This window comes from Corvus moneduloides, chromosome 1 (genome assembly GCF_009650955.1).
Source record: "Corvus moneduloides isolate bCorMon1 chromosome 1, bCorMon1.pri, whole genome shotgun sequence".
In the NCBI taxonomy this organism is placed as follows: domain Eukaryota; kingdom Metazoa; phylum Chordata; class Aves; order Passeriformes; family Corvidae; genus Corvus; species Corvus moneduloides.
In genome coordinates, this window is record NC_045476.1 from 72,664,346 (window position 1) to 72,684,292 (window position 19,947).

Consider the following 19,947-nt stretch of genomic DNA (forward strand, 5'->3'; position numbering starts at 1 on the left):
TCTGGTGATGACACCAACTAGCATAAAAGTCCTAGATTACCTGAAATAAGATCTCTTACTTTCTAAAACAGGACAGTTGCATGCAGACAGGGCACTGGAAATGATCTGTGCCCCCTCAAGTCTCCTGAAACATGCCTTGGAATTGCTTGGGATGATATCGGCTGGTGCTGCTAGCAAGTCCAAAGCAATGGAAGAGCCCAGACTAACAATTAATAGCACAGAGAGTCAGTGTCCAATCCTAAGGAATGTTCCCTGGCAGGTTCAGTACAGCAGCGTTCTGGCTGCAGATCCACATTTACTTTCCTATCAATAAAGTATTACAGACATATCTTTTCTTCACCAGCCACAGGAAAGTAAAACCAGAGAAAAGCATTTGGATAAGATGAAAAACTGTGTTTCAGTGTTTAATGGTAATAGACACTGAGAGTATAATGAATATTTTTTCCAGACACTGTATATTTCACTCACACTTTAGGCAGCCCAGTGTTTCCTTGGCAAAGCTCTAACCAAACTTCACAGTTTCATCTCAGAATAAATGAGTGTTTAATTAAAAGCTTCCAGTTACAGACAAGTTTGGGTTTACTTCTATATGAATATTTAGTCAGTTAATGTGCTAGAAATTAGCATTCGCTGATGGAAGGGTAACACATAGTCCTGAATGCCATCAAAATAGAAAAAAAAGGAAGGAAACTCACAAATCATTATTTCAAATGAAATGGAAAACATGAGGCATAGTGATTTCAACTAGTCTCCATGTACCAAGGCCAACAGGCTGAGTTGCTCTAAATACACATAAACAGGAATGGGGAAAGAGCCTTTTCACACTCCTGAAGCTTTCTTTACTGGTCTTCTCACATAGGCTTGGTGTGACTTTTGTTTTAAAAGGCTGAGGTCAAATATTCCGTTTCAGAGTTCAGGCTGTTTCCCCCTTTCCCGAAGAGCAGCCACTGTCTGTTATTTCCTGCGGGGTGTGTGCCAAGCCCATCTCAGCAGGGCTGCCTGTCCTCTCTAGAAGGCTTTCCCAGGGAAAGGTAGGCTGACCACCCTCGTGATGATAGCTGCCACTTCCACCACTTGCAGTGAGGAAATTCAGCTTGACTCAGGGAAAGGGGCCCCCTCCTGATTTCCATAGACAGGGATTGCAGTAGTAAGCAATAAATGAATGGGGGAAGCAGAAGGCATTCTGGAGTGCCAGGGGGAAAGTACTTTGAGAGTGGTTGAAGAGGGCTGAAGGGATGGGTCTGAAGCGACTGTGAGAAAAGGGTGCATGAACATGAAACATGGGGGAAGGGTGTCAGAAAACAGACAGCACCATGTAAGTGTAGGCTAAAAGAGAGTATGGGGTGTCCAGGCAGAATACAGGAGGCATTCTGTACATAAAAAATTATTGCAGTGCAATGCCTCCAAGAATAATTGCAGTGCAAAACCTCCGATGAACATGAGGTGCTAATGTGTATAAATTGCTAGTATGTACAGATATATGTATGCATTCTTTTAAAATATACTTATCATTTTACTATCAGTAGGTAATACATATACACTACATAACACATTTTTTATGTATATTTATATTTCGTGATTTTCAGGGTTTCAGCAGTACAGTGTGTTAGCACAGTAGAGCTGATCCACTCTTCCTCCATTGTCCACTGAACAAGCAGAAGAGAAAGCTCTGCACTCTTTTTAGAGTCAGAACACAAAAATAATTTTTAAAAAATGGAGCATCAGTGAGATTAAGAAAGTATGTCTGTCTCTAAAACGAATGGAAATCAAAGGCTGTCCTGAGGGCCTTGCAGACTAACAGGAAAAGGTAGAAGACACCACTAGCTTAAAAAAGTTACCCAGGCTGGGGACAGGGCAGTCATTTCACCTTCCAGTACAGCTGGATATGGTATTAGCAGCTTTTTCACATGAAGGAGTGTGAATTGTCCAGACACCCCAAAATGTAAAATTCAGTGCACTGTTGTAGCCATTTTTCTTGTGTGCATGAGCATTTTATCCAGTTGTCTACCTGTGTACAGGGATATAACTGCATACAATATACAAACACATATAATAGCTAGCTTAGTGCCTGCTGAGCTTGAATACACGCACATATACAAAGTATTTATTGAGGGAACCACTGCCTCTTAATCTCTTTTTGCATTTTAATAAAATCAGCCTTTCTGAAGAAGCTAATTGTGTAAAGCTTCTGTATATCATAAATCTCACCCATCTTACTCCAATAAAAAACTGGAACACAACTTGCTTTTAGATTGCTCTGACCAGGAAGACCTGAAGAATGTTCCCCCACTCAACATCATTTCAATTCATCTTTATTTTACTTTGCTAGAAAGTGCGTCTTTGTAACTCCTGGTGCTGGGTGAAGTGCCCTGCTGTGACATGAGACGTCGGGTTCTGTCAGTCACATCAACTGATGTGATGTGACGGAGCCTAATGTGATGGGACCAATGCCCTGCTGAATGTGTACTGTGTCACTGTGGTATTCAGGGGCTGGTTTCTCTGAGAAGAAATGCAGTGAAGAAAGCCAGGCTTTCCACGGCTGATGAAGCTAAATGATTTTGTAAATGAAAGTGCAATAAGGTGTTTGCTGCATATGCATGCACAAGTAACATATTTGGCTTATTTTGTTTTTTTATTTGTTTGCAATGGCAAACAAACAACATCCAGTCGTGAATTTTGCATAAGTTTTTTGTCAATCCTATAAAACTCTGACTAGCATCTACCTGAGGGCAGGACTGGAGTGCTGCCTCTTGGAGTGCTGCTCTGCTTGGGACAAATGCTGTTTCTGGAAGACCCATCCACTACTCCCTTGTCGATGCCACAGTGCGAATCTGAAGGTGTCCTCCTGCAGCCTCTCCATGGTCAGAGCCAACAGCCACTGCTTTTGCTCAGAGTTTTTTCACACCAATCCTACCTTATATCCCTGATTCTCAGCAACAAAACATCTTGAGGCAGCTTGTCCTAGTGGCAATTCCTCCCAGAATGCAAACTAGTCTCTGAAAAAGCACCATAAAGATTACTCAGATCTTAAAAATGTTTTCAGAATACTTCCAAGGAAATAAACCCAGTAATCACCCACTAAGGCATCACACTTAGCAGAAATGTTGGCTTTTAAGGATATGGCTTTCTCTACTCTTTTGGCAGTGACAGCCCTCAGATCTCTGTACCTTGTTCCCATTAGCAGTCCTTCCACATGAGACAGCCACAGGAGCTGGTGAAGGCCATAAAAGAAAGCAAGTCAGTCCTGTCCTCATCATCCACCAGTAATACAGCTCCCAGTGAAACTGGATGGGTTGTGAGAGTAAATTATCTCGTTCTCAAGTCAGCTCCAGGTGAGAGCTCTAGCAAGGATTATTTATATCTTTTGGCCAAGTGCTCCACTCTGTGAAATGTTGACCATCCCAACACTGCATTATCACTAGTTTCGCCATAGTGATCTTAAACAATCACTCTGGCACTAAGCAGCTTTTTCATTTTAAGATAAAGCAAATTTTACATCAATTTTTCAAGATGGCTTTGAGGGTCACCTCAATCACAAAGAAATTGCTGATTAGCTTGTCGCTCCTAACCCCCTCAGTTTCTGTACATACTGGTACCCCTGTTTATTATTCTCATTATGGAGTAGTCCAATAAATAGCATGCAGCGGTGTTGCAGGAACAGGGAAAGCCCTTTGGGTTACATATAGATATGGAGGAAACATCATCTGTCAGGATCCACAAAAATGTGCAAGAAAGATGATATATATCTTCTGGCACAATTTCTTAGCAATGTCAGCCATGTTGCTATTATACAAAAGCGCATTAAAAAACCCCAAAAAACTAACAAAAAAGCCCCAACTCAATCAAACCTATCAATTTTTATGTAGCTAAACAATCAATTTATGCTCTCACTCTATTTAAGAGTCTCATGAGTATTGTAAGTTCTGTCACTGGAACTCCTTTGTTTTTATTTTACACTGGAAATTACTGGCTTAGGGAAAGGTGAACCAAACACATCAAAATGGAAAAGCAAACCAAAACGTGTGCTTTTAAGGAAAGCAGCATTGGGATTATTTGTTGCTAATACAAAATGTTTTATCTTGGTAGAAAACAAAAAAATAACTGGGTGGACGAGCACAGAAAGAGAGACAGAGAGCAAACCTAAGAACTGGAAATTAAAAGGGACTTGGAAAATATCCATTTCAATGAGCAGAATTCACAAAGACCAAGGTCCACATAAAAAAAAAGAGGAAGTTGTGCATCTCAACAGTCTCAACACTGAGATGGGTGGCAGAGGGGTTATCAAAATGAACTCATACCAAATGGTGCTGCATGGAGCACATGAACACCTTCCTCCACTGCCATACAAAGGTGCCCACCCACAGCACTGAGTCAAGCAGGTTTTTAAAACTCTAAGCCAAGATATGGTTTCTTGTACTTAGAACTATAAATCAGTCTCTTGAATGTAGATGACTGTCTCATTCCTCATGATGGGAAGATGAGCTGGCAGAAATATCATTCCTCCTGAGAAGTAAGTTCAAACCCTTTCAAACTGGGTACAAGGCTCAGGTTTCCCTGTCATGTGCAAGAGCTCCAACATACTAATCAACTCCCATTTTCCAAAGGGAAGGCTTTCCTTTTTGACTGCACCACACCCTCTCCCCCTCAGGCCTTCACACCATGTCTCTGACTGACAGTGACTGTGCACTTGGGTAATGACAGTGCTGCTGGGTGCACTCCTACCTCCCCACACCCATCACGAGGTTCAGATGTTGGAATGGTAAGGCTGCAAAGCACTAGGGGGCTTTGGCTCCACAGTGCTCTGTCCAACTAAGATAAGGGCAACCCTGCACACATGTGGTAACATCACTTCAAGGCTATAAATAAGCTTTGTGGTGTAAACATAGGTTCCTGGATAGGCTCTCCTACCCTTAATAGTTAGGCAATGTAATGTTATTTATTTTTTAATCGTTCCCTTTGATTTAATTGCCTGTATGCTCCCTAGGGTGCATTTTAATTGCCAAACTACTACTTTGGATCCTGGGTAAGTAGTTCCACATAAAAGTGAGTCTTGAAATTCAGGAAAAGGTGAGTTCCTCATTGCTGGACAGCAGCTGGCAGTGGTTCACATTTTAAAATCCAGGATTTACAATGTACAGGTGAAATTCTCTCTCATTCATTGGCATAAGTGGAGATGGTTGGTGGTGAGGAGGTTAAGAGGCTGACATCTACCTATTTTCTCCTTACCCATTAATGTGCACACATAGGTGTGGTGGCCATGTTCCAGCACATGGGGCAATCACAGTGCACTGTGTCCCACCTGCATTTCTGCAATGGCTGCTGGGGAGATCAAAGCTTGCAGGCAGGAATTTCCAGGATTGGGCTGTTCGATGCCAGCACTGCTCCTCTGGGATTTAGGACTGCTAGGTGCTGACATCACATGTGCTCTAGTGCTCCAGCACTTGAAGGGGAGATGGCAATCCTGTATGAAGAATGTTGTCAGAGCATCATCAGTCTGTCTCCAGAGGACAAGGAAATATTTTTGTTGTGGACATGGTCTCTGACAGGGTGCAATGAAATCACCGCCATCTGCAATGGCTGAAAAAGCTTTGGGAGTTGTTCAGCAGGAGGGTCACTGGAGGGAATGTCTGTGCCTGGGCAAGGAGATGACTTGCATGGTTTCCAACTCCAGTATTTATGACTCCATGATTATTGGTAAGGAATGAGGTAGAGAAAGACACAGCAGTTGATGCATTAGGATGCTGCTTAATTTTCATTACGTGTCTCTTCAGATGGAAAATGAGATATTTTAACCTTCTAGCAAGCTCCCTGCTGGAACCTCCATTGTGGATTCTGTAAAAATGAGGCTGTTTAGACACTTAAGGATGCTTATTCATCCTTTGTGTGAGTGGCTGTTAAATGGCGCTGCTATGTTTATATCTAATATTTAGATACTTGGATTCTGCTTGTGCAGAGGCAGTAGCAGCCCCAATGGGATAGGCAGTACTGCAGAGAGCAGTAAAGATGCTTCTGTCAGGGTATCTTGGCTAGTCTTTGTTCAGAGCAGGATAGCAATTATAAACATAGACTTTGAGGGGTGAGTATGAAAATTAAAGGGTCAGTTACATTTGCAAGGGAAAAGAAGATTCTGTAGCTTGATTAGTCGTAAGGCCATCTCAGATAAATATTTTTTTTCTTTCTATGATTATTTCTAAGACACTTGACTCTTTGTTACAAGCAACAGAACAAACTCAAGTCTTACTATGATATCCATTCATTAAGTGCAACTTTTCCCTGCTTCTTCCTATATGTGACTCCTCCTTTAGTTTCAATCTCGGAGCAATATCATGTAATAACAGAATAAAACTTTATTTCAACTATCTGTGTGCATATAGGCCCCAAATGCTTGGAGGAGCAGCAGAAAATACTATTTTGTCTGTGACTTTTAACAGACAAAAGAAAAAGTGACATCAATTATATTTGACGTGTGGACATTATACATCAAATAATTACATTTCATGGCTTCTCCTTTTGTGGAAAAGAAATGCCATTATAAAAATAGTTTCCATGGGGTGAGATTTTCAAAACAACCAAGCATCCACAATTGGGACCAGATTTCTAGAAGGCTTTAGCTTTGGCATAGAAATAAGTGTCCAGATGTCCTAAGAGCTCTAAACGCTAGATTGTGAGCATTTATAAAAATCTGGCCTGTATTTAAGAGCATAAATGGGAGCTGAGCTCTTTGGAAAAATCTCACCTCCATGCTGGGTGTTGAGCTGGCTTGAAAAAAGTCTTGGTCTGAGGCTGTTTTGGTGGGGGGATTGTTGTTTGTTTTGGGGTTTTTGGTTTCGTTTTGTTTAGAGATTTTTTCTGTTGTTTTTAAAAGAGAACTGGTCTTGCATGTCATTAAGTTGTTTACTGGTTTTGTGGAGCTTTTCACTTCTAAGCACATATTTCAGTTCATCCATCCAAACAGTCCAGTTGCCTTTAAGCAATATTGATGTACTTAAAACTAATCATGCCCTTTGCTGGGCTGGAGATTGAATTTACCGTTTGAAATACCTCCCTGTTTAGCTGTGAAATGTACACTATCTTTACCAACATGGCCACATGTGTGGAGGAGGTGTGACTGAATGGGAGCCAGTCAGAGTAAAGAAAAGCTTTTTTCAGTGCCTGTGTAACTCTGATAATGTCTTTTCAAAAAGCTCTAAATATTGCAGTTGAGCCACAAATAAACATAAGAAAGTTCTTCTGGGTAAAGTAGTGACAACATTTCTTCTGGACCTGTGCAGCAAGAGTTGAGTAGGCCGGAAATGTGCTGGAGCAAGTCCAGAGAAAGGCAATGGAGCTGGTGGAGGGTCTAGAGAGTAAGTCCTATGAGGAGAAGCTGTGGGAACTGGGGGTGTTTAGTCTGGAGAAAAGGAGACTCAGAAGTGGCCTTATCACTCTCCACAACTACCTGAAAGGAGGCTGTAGCCAGGTGGGGGTCAGTCTCTTCTCACAGGTAAGAAGTGACAGGACAAGAGGAAACGGCCTCAAGCTGTGCCTGGGGAAGTCCAAGATGGACATCAGGAAGAATTTTTTCCCTGAAAGGGTGGTTAAGAATTGGAACAGACTGCCCAGGGAGTTGGTGGAATCATCAATCCCTGGACGGGTTCAAGAAGCAGCTGAACATGGCACTCAGTGATGAGGTCTAGCTTAAAAGGTGGTGATCAGTCAAAGGTTGGATTCGATGATCTTGGAGGCCTTTTCCAACCTAGATGATATTGTGATTCTGTGAAAATGGACCTAAACCAAAGGAAACAGGATACTTGTATACCAAAAAGAAAAAATACTCAGGCTGTAAAGTCTTTTCAGAAAGTTGTTCTAAAGAACAGTGAGAATGGGCACCCTCCATTCCCTCTGAAGCCCGAGTGTTGGTTAGAGCATTGAAGGGTAAGGTAATATATCTTCTATTTCTTTTAGAGGAATATATATCTACTTTAGGTATCAATTCAGCTTTAGACAATAATTTAGTCATACTTGTAAATGGCATTCCAACAAAAAAGGTCATCATATTTGACAGCATTGGATTGACTTATGGAAAACTAAGGCTGACTTTCTGGTGTTAAAAATGTTAACCCTTTTCCAGCGGCTACTGATGCCAGGAATCTGCTACAAGTTTCCATGAAAGTGGGAGGAGATAGGAACGTATAACTGCCTATACAATAAGCAGTTCTTTCAGAAAATCACAGCAAAACTTACTTTGAATCTTGCATCCTATACATAAGCCTAAAAATGTTATCAGATATTGAAAAGGCATGGACAACAGCTCTTGTACAGGATTGAATGGATTGCAGGTCAGGTGATCTCAAGGTTGGCTGATGGATGAGATAAACACCTCTCATCACTATGCTGGATCAATCCTTGCTTAAGTACTAGATTTATGACTGCTTCTCCCATCCATTTTCAGATTCTATCATTGTTTCTGCTTTGGCTCTGGGCCAAATGAAGTTGTTCTTCTATAAGTCAATGTTTAGAGCCCCAGGTCTTGGAGTAGAAAGTGATTTCGCAACCTCTGCTCTCAATTAAAAGAAAATACAATTTTTGTGAATCAGTGTTTGTCAGTGTATAGCACGTACTACCTTCACATGTCCACTCCCTGTTCTCAGGGCTTTCAAAAAATGGGTCACTGCAACATATAATCCTGACTGGAATATTTTCTGGAGATGACTTGACCTGACTCTTAATTTCTAATTCTTCAGATCCCAGCTTTTGGTAACAGAAAGAATAAAGGGACAGGATGAGCAGTTCTGTCACAGGCATCCAATTTCGCTTCACAGCTGAAGCCACCACATCTCACAGCCCCCATGATTTTTTGGAAGCATTGCAGTGTTTTCCTTCCACAGAAAACCTGAAATTTCATGGGCTGATGAGATTCCAATCCAGCCGGCAGCTACTGTGTTGAAATGCCACCCAGGTGTGGGTGTGGCCAAGCTGTGACAGAGAGGTCAACACCTTCCAACATCTCCAGGTCTGCCAATCTCAGAGCTAGAGAAACCCACAGGGAACATTTTTTGTCTTCTACGTAAACTTCTTTGGGAGCAGTTTTTTTCCAGCAGAAAGTTGCTAAGCATTTCCATACAACAGCTTCATTTTGACCATCAGCAGCACTGTGCAGGCAGACTGCTGTGTCAGGCAGCTACTATGAACACGTGTCTTGGAGCTCCACCAAGCTTTTTTCCCTTAGAGATATTGTTCATTTCTGCTGGAGGTACTGAATAGCACAGTAGCTCTTGCCAAAACACTTCCTTGTACATTTACTTTGCATGTATGAAATAACTATTCCTCTAGCATTTATCCACCCCTATTCACCTGCCTTTTCTTTTTTATTTTTTTAGAAATATATTGTCAGTAGTGAATTAAAAAGGCAAAAAGTGTTGTTTAGCCTATCTGTAGGGAGAACACCACAAAACAGAAAGCATATGCAAAACTAACCCAGCCCAGCACTGACAGCCGAACTAATCATCATAAAGGTATTCAGCATGAATGTCTTTCAGTAGATGGGTCCACAAAACTGTGGTCCACAAAACATGTATGCACACTTTTTTTAACCTCATGTGCCAACAGCAGTCCATGCAGACTTTCTGTGGTCTGGTAAGAAAAAGCTTGGGTGCAGCAGCATGACTCCTTATTTGAGTATCCACATCCACTGATCTCCCTCAGGCAACCACTACTGCAAACTCTCAGACAGGAGCAGAACCTTGCAACTCCAAAGCAGGCATTTAAGTGGGAGGAGCAGCCTTCTCCGCCTCTCCTAAATTCTTGCACAAAACCTTTACTGAGGAAAAAGTGAACCACAATCACAAGTTCTGAATTCAATAGAATTTCTAAATCCAGAGCAAAGTAGTTCTTCTCTCATGCTAAGAGCCTGTGAAGATTATTTCACTAAGCAAAAATCTTGATCTCTGAAAGGCCTGTGAATAATATCACAGCTGAAAATTTTTCGGGGATATTAATTTGCCATCTGAAAACAGATTCACTGATGTAAAAATATCTTGAAAGACAATGATACAATATATCAAGGCAATAATGCAAAAAAGTATACTTAGCTGTCACCAACATGAAGCAATTTGATAAAATAATTACCTGAAATTACATTTACTGGAGTTTTTAAACAGGTATTTTAATTTATTTAAGATTTATCTGGGATGTCAGTGTCCCAGTCTAAGCTGAAATAAAATTTCAGTTTAGATTTGTCTCTTGCATGGAATTTAAAGACTAATTCCTCAGTATGAAAATTACTAATGGAAATAAAGTTTTTATTCCAATGTGTAGATGTGCAGCACTGGGGCCTGCTAGAAACTAACAGAAATGAAGCACTTAAATGCTGACATAGAGGAGGGGACTCACTTCCTTCTTCTGTGATTTAATCTTGAACTTGAAGAGTATCTTTAAAGGACTGCATATATAAATAATGATCACGTAATGCACTTAATAAGCAGTCATTTGCTGAGTGCTGTCTATACAGTTACTTCTAGCTGGAATGCTGGTCCTGAATATTTGAATTCCCCCTTTTGCCTTTCACCTCCTTCTTCTCTGCCAAGTTGCAATTTCCATACTGGGTTATATCAACAGTGGTGGGAATAATGCTTCTAACTGCATTTCCACTTCTATTAAAAACAAACGTTTCCACATAAATCTGCTAATGTAAGGCATGGTATTACTTACTTACTTTTTTTTTCCCTGTTAATGATGAAAACAAATGAGTAAGATTTATCTCTTTGACAAGTCATGTGGGTGTGAATCTTTAATTAGCATATAACAGGTTTAGACTTCAAGTCCCTATAGGCGTGGGAATCACTTAAAGAAGAAAATCCCACTTGGTAAATCTTTGGCTTAGGAAACCAAGAATGTTATTTTAAGAGATACCTGTAAAGATGAAGATTGCAATCTTTGTGCATGTCAAGGTAAAAAAGCAAGCTATTTCATCTCCCAGAAACTCGGTGACCATACTTTGATGACAGGCCAGATGGCAGCTGTTCCCCTAGCCTGGTGCCAAGAAAGATGATTGGAGCTGCAATTTACCTTCCGTGGTGAAGCTCAATGCTGGAGCATACCACAGCTGCGGATTTGGCTGCTGCCAGTAGGTGTGTGCACAGTTGGTTTCCTCCCAATTTGGATTCATCAGGTAAGAGGCTGTATCAGTACCCAGCAATTATGAAATTGGCATGCGTTGGATTGTTTACTCACAGTAATATTCCTACTGGACTTTATTAAAACACCATCTGTTGTCAGTACAGACAAAGAATCAAACCAGAAATATCCGTGGAGAGAAAGTGTGTATGTGCACGTGTGCATGTGTGTGTGTGTTCAGCTGTGTTGCAGGATCAGGTCACATTTCATATTCTCTTTTCTTCTTTCCTCTTCCTCTACAGGTAGCTTTTCATAAAATGCCTACATTCCCAATCAATTTTTTTCCCCTTTCCTAATGTCACATAGAAAAAAAATAATTAGAGTGGAAAAAAATAAAAGCTGGTCAAAGGGAAGTTATACCTCTGTGAGTCATGCTGGAATGGAAATAAATGAGTCTTTGCATATGGGTGGAACAACATTAACTTTACTACAAATTAAGGCTGAAATCGTTGAAGAAAAAGTCATCTGACTGAATGATGTTCAGTTAGAACTTCTGAGTTAATGTGTAGTATACAGGGTGAGTAATAAAGGATATTTGCCAATAATAATATCTTTAGGGCTTGAGAAAAAAAGGGGACTAGCTTTTACAATCAGCTATTTGCTCTTGATTACTTTTTTTCTTTAATCTTTCAAATGGGGATCAGATATTCTTAATACACAGCTGGTCTCCACAAATGGCCAAGGATAATTTTTCCTATATCTACATATAATTCCAGGTGAAATTAATTAGTTGGAATTCTTCATCAGGTAAAACACTAATAAAATATGATGCAAGTAATTAAAAATGCAAATACAGGGAAGAGAGCAGTAAAACTTAGATATGTCATTTCAGTCCTACAAAAAGGCATCTGTCAATTTAGATCTTTAGTGCATGCGCTAACACATACACATACACAAAAAAACCCTTTAAAAATAAAAATGTAAACAAGTCCCAGTTCACGTCGTAAGATTAAAGCTGTAATAAAGGCAGAGAACACAAGCCAAGAACATCCCCTGGGAGAAGGAGGAAAGTGCGTTAAAATGCTTGGGTTGTTTATGGACTAAGTGTTTGGAGATCTCTCGGTGCTGAATGAAGGAGTTGGGATATTTTAGAGGACCCACAGGGAGGTTATTTACTACTGTGGGGAGTCACTAAAGCCTGTTTTGCTCACTATACCCAGCCATCAGAAAGAAAATATTAGTCCTAATATAAGTGCGTGCAATCTACCATCTGTGGTGGGATTGTGCATAGTCGAGAGGGAGGGGATTTGCCCCAAATATGAGCCCATCCTTGTTGCACTATTTAATTTCATCCTCATGTGGACCAAAGTTCTTCCCTAAGTTAAAGCCACATAGCCATTGCAGAAGTTTGACTCTGGGCAGGGTAGAGCACAATTTCCATGCCTAAGATATAATTCCCTCCCTTTGTTTTCATCATCATCATCATCATCATCATCATCATCATCATCATCATCATCATCACTGCTCCTCTACCAAATTGCTTAAACCCTGTATGCTTAAGTCTTGTAGCCTACTCTGCCAAGCCTAAAATGGACCCACTGCATTAAAGCAGTAATCTCTCCAGCAGTAATGTCCCCAAAATCTAGGCCCTTGTTTTTTGAAGCTCACGGAGGACTAATCTCCTCAAGTTTATACCAATATTCATGAAATCAGGAGTTACAGTACTTTGTTTTTGTGCTTCAGTTTTATGTATCTATTTTTAATCCTGATGAGAGGAATGTAATATTTTGCCTTGACTTATGTCCTATGTAGAACCTTTTTTTTTTAATCATCTTAATAGTAATAATCTCAGTAGTTAGACACTAGAAGACGTTGCCAGAGAAGTTCTGGATGCCCTGTCCTTGGAAGTGTTTTAGTGATTTGATTGTCTTCATTTGCTCTGATAATACTTACATGCAAAAACAAAACTTCCCAATAGCGTCAAGCTTTCTGAAGAAGAAGGAAGACAGTTCCTGTAGCAAAATACATTTTTATTCTGTGTATCCAGTCACTCTCCAAGCCTCCTCTGTGGGGGTGATAGGCAGGGAAGAGAGGGGAAAAAAAAGTAGACTTGCAAAATGGAGCTGCCAACTGTTCCACAACAGATAGATTTTTATGGCCCACAGGTCCATTAGAAATTCAACAGAAGCAACTAATTACAAGAACCAAACAATCCTCCTCCCCAAAGTGCAGCATGCAGAAATGACCTGTTAGGAAGATGGATGCCAAATATGTTTGCCAGCAGCAGGGCCAGAGTTTGCCCCACGTGGGAACTGGGAGGGCACCGCTGGCACACAGGCTGCCTCCTGCCCTACCTGTGCATCAACACTTCCAGAATAGTCTGCCACGCTGTGCACTGCAAACATGCTGAGGCTGTATAACATCTGTGCCAGCACTTCTGCATCCTTATAAATCATTTCCCAGCTCTTGCCGGGGCAACAAGGAAGAAAATGTTGGCATATAAATGTGAATCACTGTATGTCCTATGGAATAGAATAATAATTGTGTTGATTTACCAGCCATGCACTGTTCCCAGGGATGGCTGGGAAATATTGGCAAAGAAAGGACTGTACATCCAGCAAAAGAACAGATTTGCTGAACTTTATAAAAATGGTTGGAATAATCAGATGCTTCTGTCTAGGAGACTTGTTTCCTGTTAGACAGAGTGTGAGGGCTTCACCTCATTGCTGGTTGAAATGTAATGACTTCACCTCTAGTCATGTTCAAAATAAAAGTGTCCAGAGACATTATTTAATCAGTTACACGGTGAGCATAGATGGGCAATTTTTTCCCCGTCCTATGTGTGGTTGTGGATACCTCTGAAGTCACTGGCTGCATGCATTCCCTGTGCATTTAATCTCAATTGAGGTCAACGTTAAAACTTTCACTGGGACCAAGGTTTTATCCACCAAATCTAAAATAATTTTTTGACCATAACTGTGAAGCCTATGACCCACTTTGCAGGCTTTTGTATAGTTTTTTCTCTCAAATTTTTATTTAAGATAATCTCACTATCATGTTTAGTATCTCACCACCTACAAATGTGTTACGAAAAGAATGTGGTAATTCTAGCACACAGTAAGAACATCAACCTAGAGCTACACCAATGGGAGGAAATGCACTCAATTCATACTTTCTCATTAGCTTCCAGCAAGAACACTTTGTTTAATTTTCCATACCGTATTGACCACAATAAGCTATGTAAAGCAATTTTACAAATGTTTCAGGATTTTATGGAAGACTGACAGACTTTTCTTGCATGACAGTTACAATGCTAAAAATTCCTGTCAAGATATACAATGACATTTCATAATACTTTATTCTCTCAAAATTCCCTATGTTCTGCACCTGTACTTTTTGAACACACAACCGCCCAAACACACATAGTCTAGTACATTTCATCACATTATCTGTTCCAGTTGTACTGCTGAAGCTGAAAAACTTTCTTGTCACACCATGCGCCAGGGGCTGAATTCACACCTCAAAGCACAAGCATGAAATATCGTGTGATACAAAGTTTTGTTCTAAGGCATCTAGACCTAAGTGTGAAAAATATGCACCACCTGTGAAATAGCACATTGTATTTCAAAGCAATACTGTAGCATTAGTTTGAATACCTTTAAAGTATTTTTTTCTGGTTTTACTTATATTTTTATGACAGATATTTTTGAGGATTTTCTTAGGTTCCAGTATTTTTTCCGTGTATATGGCTCTTTTATTGTGAAAGATCCAGACACTTCATAATTTTTGAGTGTGTGCATGGCTGAGAGTAGTAATGTTCCAGATCAAAATTAAAAATTATGCAAAAATAATAAGATTTTTGTCAAAACTATGTCAAACAAAAGCAGGTATTAGGCTCAGTAACAAATTTTCCATAATTATATACACAGAATATTGTGTATTACATGCTACTTTATACTAATCTTATATACTTCATTCTTCTACATTATACAGTACTATTATATACAATTATTATATAGTATTTCATGAACAATCAGTACCTTACTGTGAAGAAGATCACTAAAGGCCAAGGAAAGCAAGGCAAAAAGCATGCAAAGCCAAATATCAAAATCTATTTTTACAATTAAAATAGTGTCATAGTAGCTCTAATGTATAGCACCCTTTATTTTAATGCCTCAAGTGAACAATACCACACTGTAAATTGCACAGCAATCAGGGTATCCAGAATGATAAAAAGATCATATAGTATTTCAAGAAGTTAAACCTTAGACTTTCCAACACATCTCAGACCTAAAAATATTCTTCTTACTTGACATAAATTACTTGAATTCCCATCAAATAATCTAAGCAAATTATATAAGATGCATTTCAGGATGGGACGAGTCATCCTCTGGCAGTGCTGGCCTTCTCTTTAGTGGAACCAAGCAACTTGTTTAGGCTAGAAATTAAGTTCAATCAACTTTAATTCAGACAAGCAGCTAGGATGCAGGAAGAATGTATTTGGGGTCATAAAATGGAGAGTTCTACAGAAGTTACCTTGCTGTTCACTAGAGATGCAGACTAACACAAAAAAGGAGCTGGGTTTGTTGGGGGTTTTTTGGGAGTTCCTGCTCAAGGTGGAGAAACTGTATACAGCTTGGGGTTTGCAGGTTCATATGCCCAAACTGAACATAATTTTTAAAAAGGTATGCCAGATACACATGTTCATGACCTCAGAGTCCATGCCCAAGAATTAATTAAGTACAGTTGAAGAAATGGAAGCTAGGTGTATGGGTCTTCACTCTTACCACATCAAAGAAACCTGGCTGACTAGCGCCAGTCTCAACCCATCTTCTCCCAAAGGAAGATGCATTTCCTACTTTTCCTGCAGTTCTCCTACTGTTGATGACGAGTATGTCCCCCTATCAACCACTGGATAAAGAGGTATTCAGTACTTACGGTATCGCAGCTATAATTCAGACTTCACACTCTGTTTTCTAATAAGGAATAAAAATAAGAAACCATCAGTGCCACTTGGAAGATGTTTGAAAGCTCTGACAAGCAGATTTAGAGCCAATGGTCAGGCATTTTTGGTTCTCATGTGGTCATAAGTCTCCTTCGTAAGAAAGACACAACCGCACACATTCTGTGCAACACATGGAATGCTGCCTATCATCTAACAGTCGATTTCTACCTCCAAAAGACAACAGGTGAATGAAAATGAACTTAACAGCCTCAGGTTTTCCTACCAAACCAAACTCACCAGCATATCAAAGATAGGTTTCCATTGGCAATGCAGCCATCAATGAATTTCCAGCTCTTTTCTCAATACCTTATGCGTCAATACCTAATGTCTGACTTGAAATCAAGCTGGTGAGGTAATGTATGCAGAAGTTAAAGGAAAACAATGTCTAGATAAGGCCATCTGGTAAAAGTAATCCTCAAATCCACACAAATAGACCAAACCTTATAAATACTCAATAAGATAATTTTCATAAATGACATAAAAAAATAAGAGACATTGTTATTTATTGTTGTTATTCTAGCTATTTTAAAAAGTCATGGGTTTTTCTAAGACAAAAAGGTGCTAGGAGACACATAAAAAGAGAGAAGGAGAGAGGTAGAGAGAGGAAAAAATACAGTGTTTTTGGAAACAAGTCACTTTATTGAAGAAATAAATATTTCCTACATAAATGAAAATACTAATCACTGCAGTTTGCATAAAAGCTCTGCTTACAGAATCTGAATAAGAGATATTTCTCTAACTTCTGTGTTTTCCCTGTTCTCTTTTTATTCATCATTTATTTGTTCTTCTGTTCTACTGATCAAAATAGAAAAAGGAAAAGAAAACCCAAAAGGTGGGAAGTCAGGCAACTAGGAACTGTAAGCTAAGAAATAAAGCTTTTTTCCGTTTTAAAAAAAACCCCATACAAATCATTTTAAGGAAATCCCAGAATAATCCCACCCATTACCTTGTCCACATTCTCAGCCATTACAAATGGATTTGCTTCTGTTGGTGAAGCTGTGCTTTGCACTGGGATCTTTTAGAAGAACTAACTCTGAACCCTAGTATTCAAATTTGCTACAATTCTCCGTGGCATTCAGGTATGTGGCCCTGGTTGTCATGTCTTCCACCTCTATAGGCATAATGCCAGTAGATACTATTAATAATATGCCAAAATCAAAATGCATTTAGATTCTTAATTATTTTGGTGTTCATATTTTTGTATTTGTTTAAATACAGAAACATGACACGAGATTGAGATGACTTTGAGCTTTAAAAAAAATATTTGTCACTCCATTTTTACGTCTCTTGATCCTCCCTTCTTGATTCCCTGTTTTGTTAATTTATACTTTGCCTGATGCTCTAAGTTCAGCAGTGAAGATATTTCCAGCTTTTCTGGACTGATGGGACCCAAAGTCCTGTTTTACTTTTCTATCTTGTAAATATTCAGACAATTATTGCAATAAAATATGTATATATGTAGGTACTGCACGTTCATTCATTGACTATCTGCAAAAAGCCTAGAAACTCTCTCATGAACATACAATAGAGAAGGGACATTACTTGATGTTTTCTCTTCAGCATCTCCAATTTTAATGAAAAATCTTTTAATGTGGAGTAAATCCTGATCAGCAATGGAAAAATTCTGCTTCAGAGATTGTTTATTCTGCTTCTGCTACCCCAGCCATCAATTTTCATTCTGAAGTACAGCTGAGTTTAGCAGTGCTACAGGGATTTTCTCTGAGGACAACAAAACATCCTGAAGAGAAGCAAATAGCTGTGGTATATTGCTGCTTTGTACCAAGCAGGCACCTAAGTTCACTACTTCTGTTGTATAAGTAGCATTTGTCTGTGCTGTGTGGATGCAGCCTAATGACCAGGAAGCAGATTTTTACCAGCAATTATACTAACATGAGTCAATGGTCATTGGTCAGAGACATGGCAAGGCTCCTCAGATCCTGGTGTTTAACAACAGGCCCTTTGCCTTGAATAATTACAAATCTTATATGGCTGACACATCTTAATTCATGAGATCCTGGTGTGTATAATTGGATAGAAGTATGAACTTGATTACACTAGTGAACTTGCTTTCCAGAGGGGGAAAGAAAGTGATAACAGACTTCATTGTCATCAAAGGGTAAAGAAATGTGACAATCTGGGAACCAGTTTTAGGACCCCATCTGCTAAACCAGAGAGAAATCAAGATTTTACAGTTCTATAAATATTTTAGTGTATGCCATCATTTATGAACTCTGGCAGCTATCATAAAATCTCTCTGACTTTTGTTACAACTGCATATAAGGCCAGAAAATTGCATCTCATGGTAAACCATAAAAACCTAAGTAAAAGCACCATTCCTTTCAGTATATTCTAAAAATATACAACCTCCCTGTCAGTACATGGCAGGGTTGTTACCATCCCAAGATGCCTGTTTCTCTCTCATTTTTTTTTATCTGATCTTACCCTGGTCTTTTCAAACCCTTTTGTATTTCAGTATCCTTTTATGTTCCATAAATAACAGCCATCACAGTATAACAGCTGAAATAGCTTTTACTTTGTCACAACGTACTGTAAGCAAGAGACACTTGGGTGATGCTAATGCCCTAGATACAGGAAGAATTTATGCGGACCTTTTCTCTAATTGTTCCTGAAATGATTTTCATTCAGTGGTGAGTTTCTTTAGAGCCCTGAAATAGAGCTAGCCTCAGAGCAGGTTTTGATGCTTTAATCACCCAAGTAGAAAACCTCCGTAAAAAAAAGGATATAAATATAGAATTATCCTGAGATTAACAATGCTCCTTCGAAACTTAAACTCCCAGTCCTGCCCTGTGTTACAAAAAGTCTCTAAAAGACACAGAGATCATGAATCATCAAGTTTTTGATTGCAGAGGCTATTCTGACATTCTAGGTAGCATCTGCACAGCTTGAATTATAAGACAATATTGTTTAAAATAACCTGCCAGTCTGAATAATAGTAATTTACATTTTATCTTTACAAAGTTTCTAGAACACATTTACTTAAACAGGTTTGGGGGAGGTGGTCTGGGAGGGGGGAGGGTGTGGGTGTGTGGTTGTGTGTGTAGCCAAACAAGAGAAGAGACAATCACTCTATCAAAAATAAATACAGAAGTTGTCAAAGACCCTTAATTCAAGAAAGGTATTTACCAAATTTAAGACTGAATTTCAGAAGATGTCTAGACAGCACAAGATGTGAAACTTCTGTCATCTCATTTGCAGAGGCAGAACAGAATGGTGAACATTGAAGTGACTGCACATGCAACTATTTCCAAAATAAATGCACAAATCAGGTTTCTGACATGTTCATTACACACCTGATCTGGGCGTATGCCTTTGCAAAGGAAACTGGCTAAAACACTGCACATGTTGCTTCCCCTTTTTGATCCAACAAGACTTCCTGTAGCTCCCAGTATTAGTATGTCTTAAGACCTGCATTTCTTTTAACCAAACATATGCTTTGATCTTTCATAAAAAATACAGAGTTGTCTCACTTGTGTATAGATGGATATATATGTACATACATGTATTTATAGATGCACATTTTGTGCTGTATAAATCAATATATAGAAGGTACTTTTGGACAGTATGGTAGCTATCAGGCTGCATACTTCTTGTTTCATAGCTCTCACAACAGCACAAAACTCATCTACTGAAAGAGAAAGAGGTAAAATTTAAATTAAGTGCTAAGGGGAATGGCCAAAGTGTAAATAGGTAAAAACTTTATCTGTAAACCAGGAAGCTCCAGTATATTCCATCCTGTGGGATCAGTTCCCACTCTGCCTTTAGCAAATTGCTTTGAACTAGATACCAATTTCAGAGCAAAGTGGTACAGAGTTGTGCTGGTGTTGGCT

General features: G+C 39.3%; 1 long non-coding RNA gene across 1 annotated transcript in view; it reads left to right on the forward strand.

Annotated features, from left to right (window-relative positions):
- Positions 1 to 19,947, forward strand: part of LOC116447105 — a 51,694-nt gene that overhangs the window by 19,334 nt on the left and 12,413 nt on the right. Inside the window, exon 3 of the long non-coding RNA XR_004241485.1 lies at positions 10,958 to 11,149. This is a non-coding gene — a long non-coding RNA (uncharacterized LOC116447105). The remainder of the gene's footprint in view (positions 1 to 10,957; positions 11,150 to 19,947) is intronic.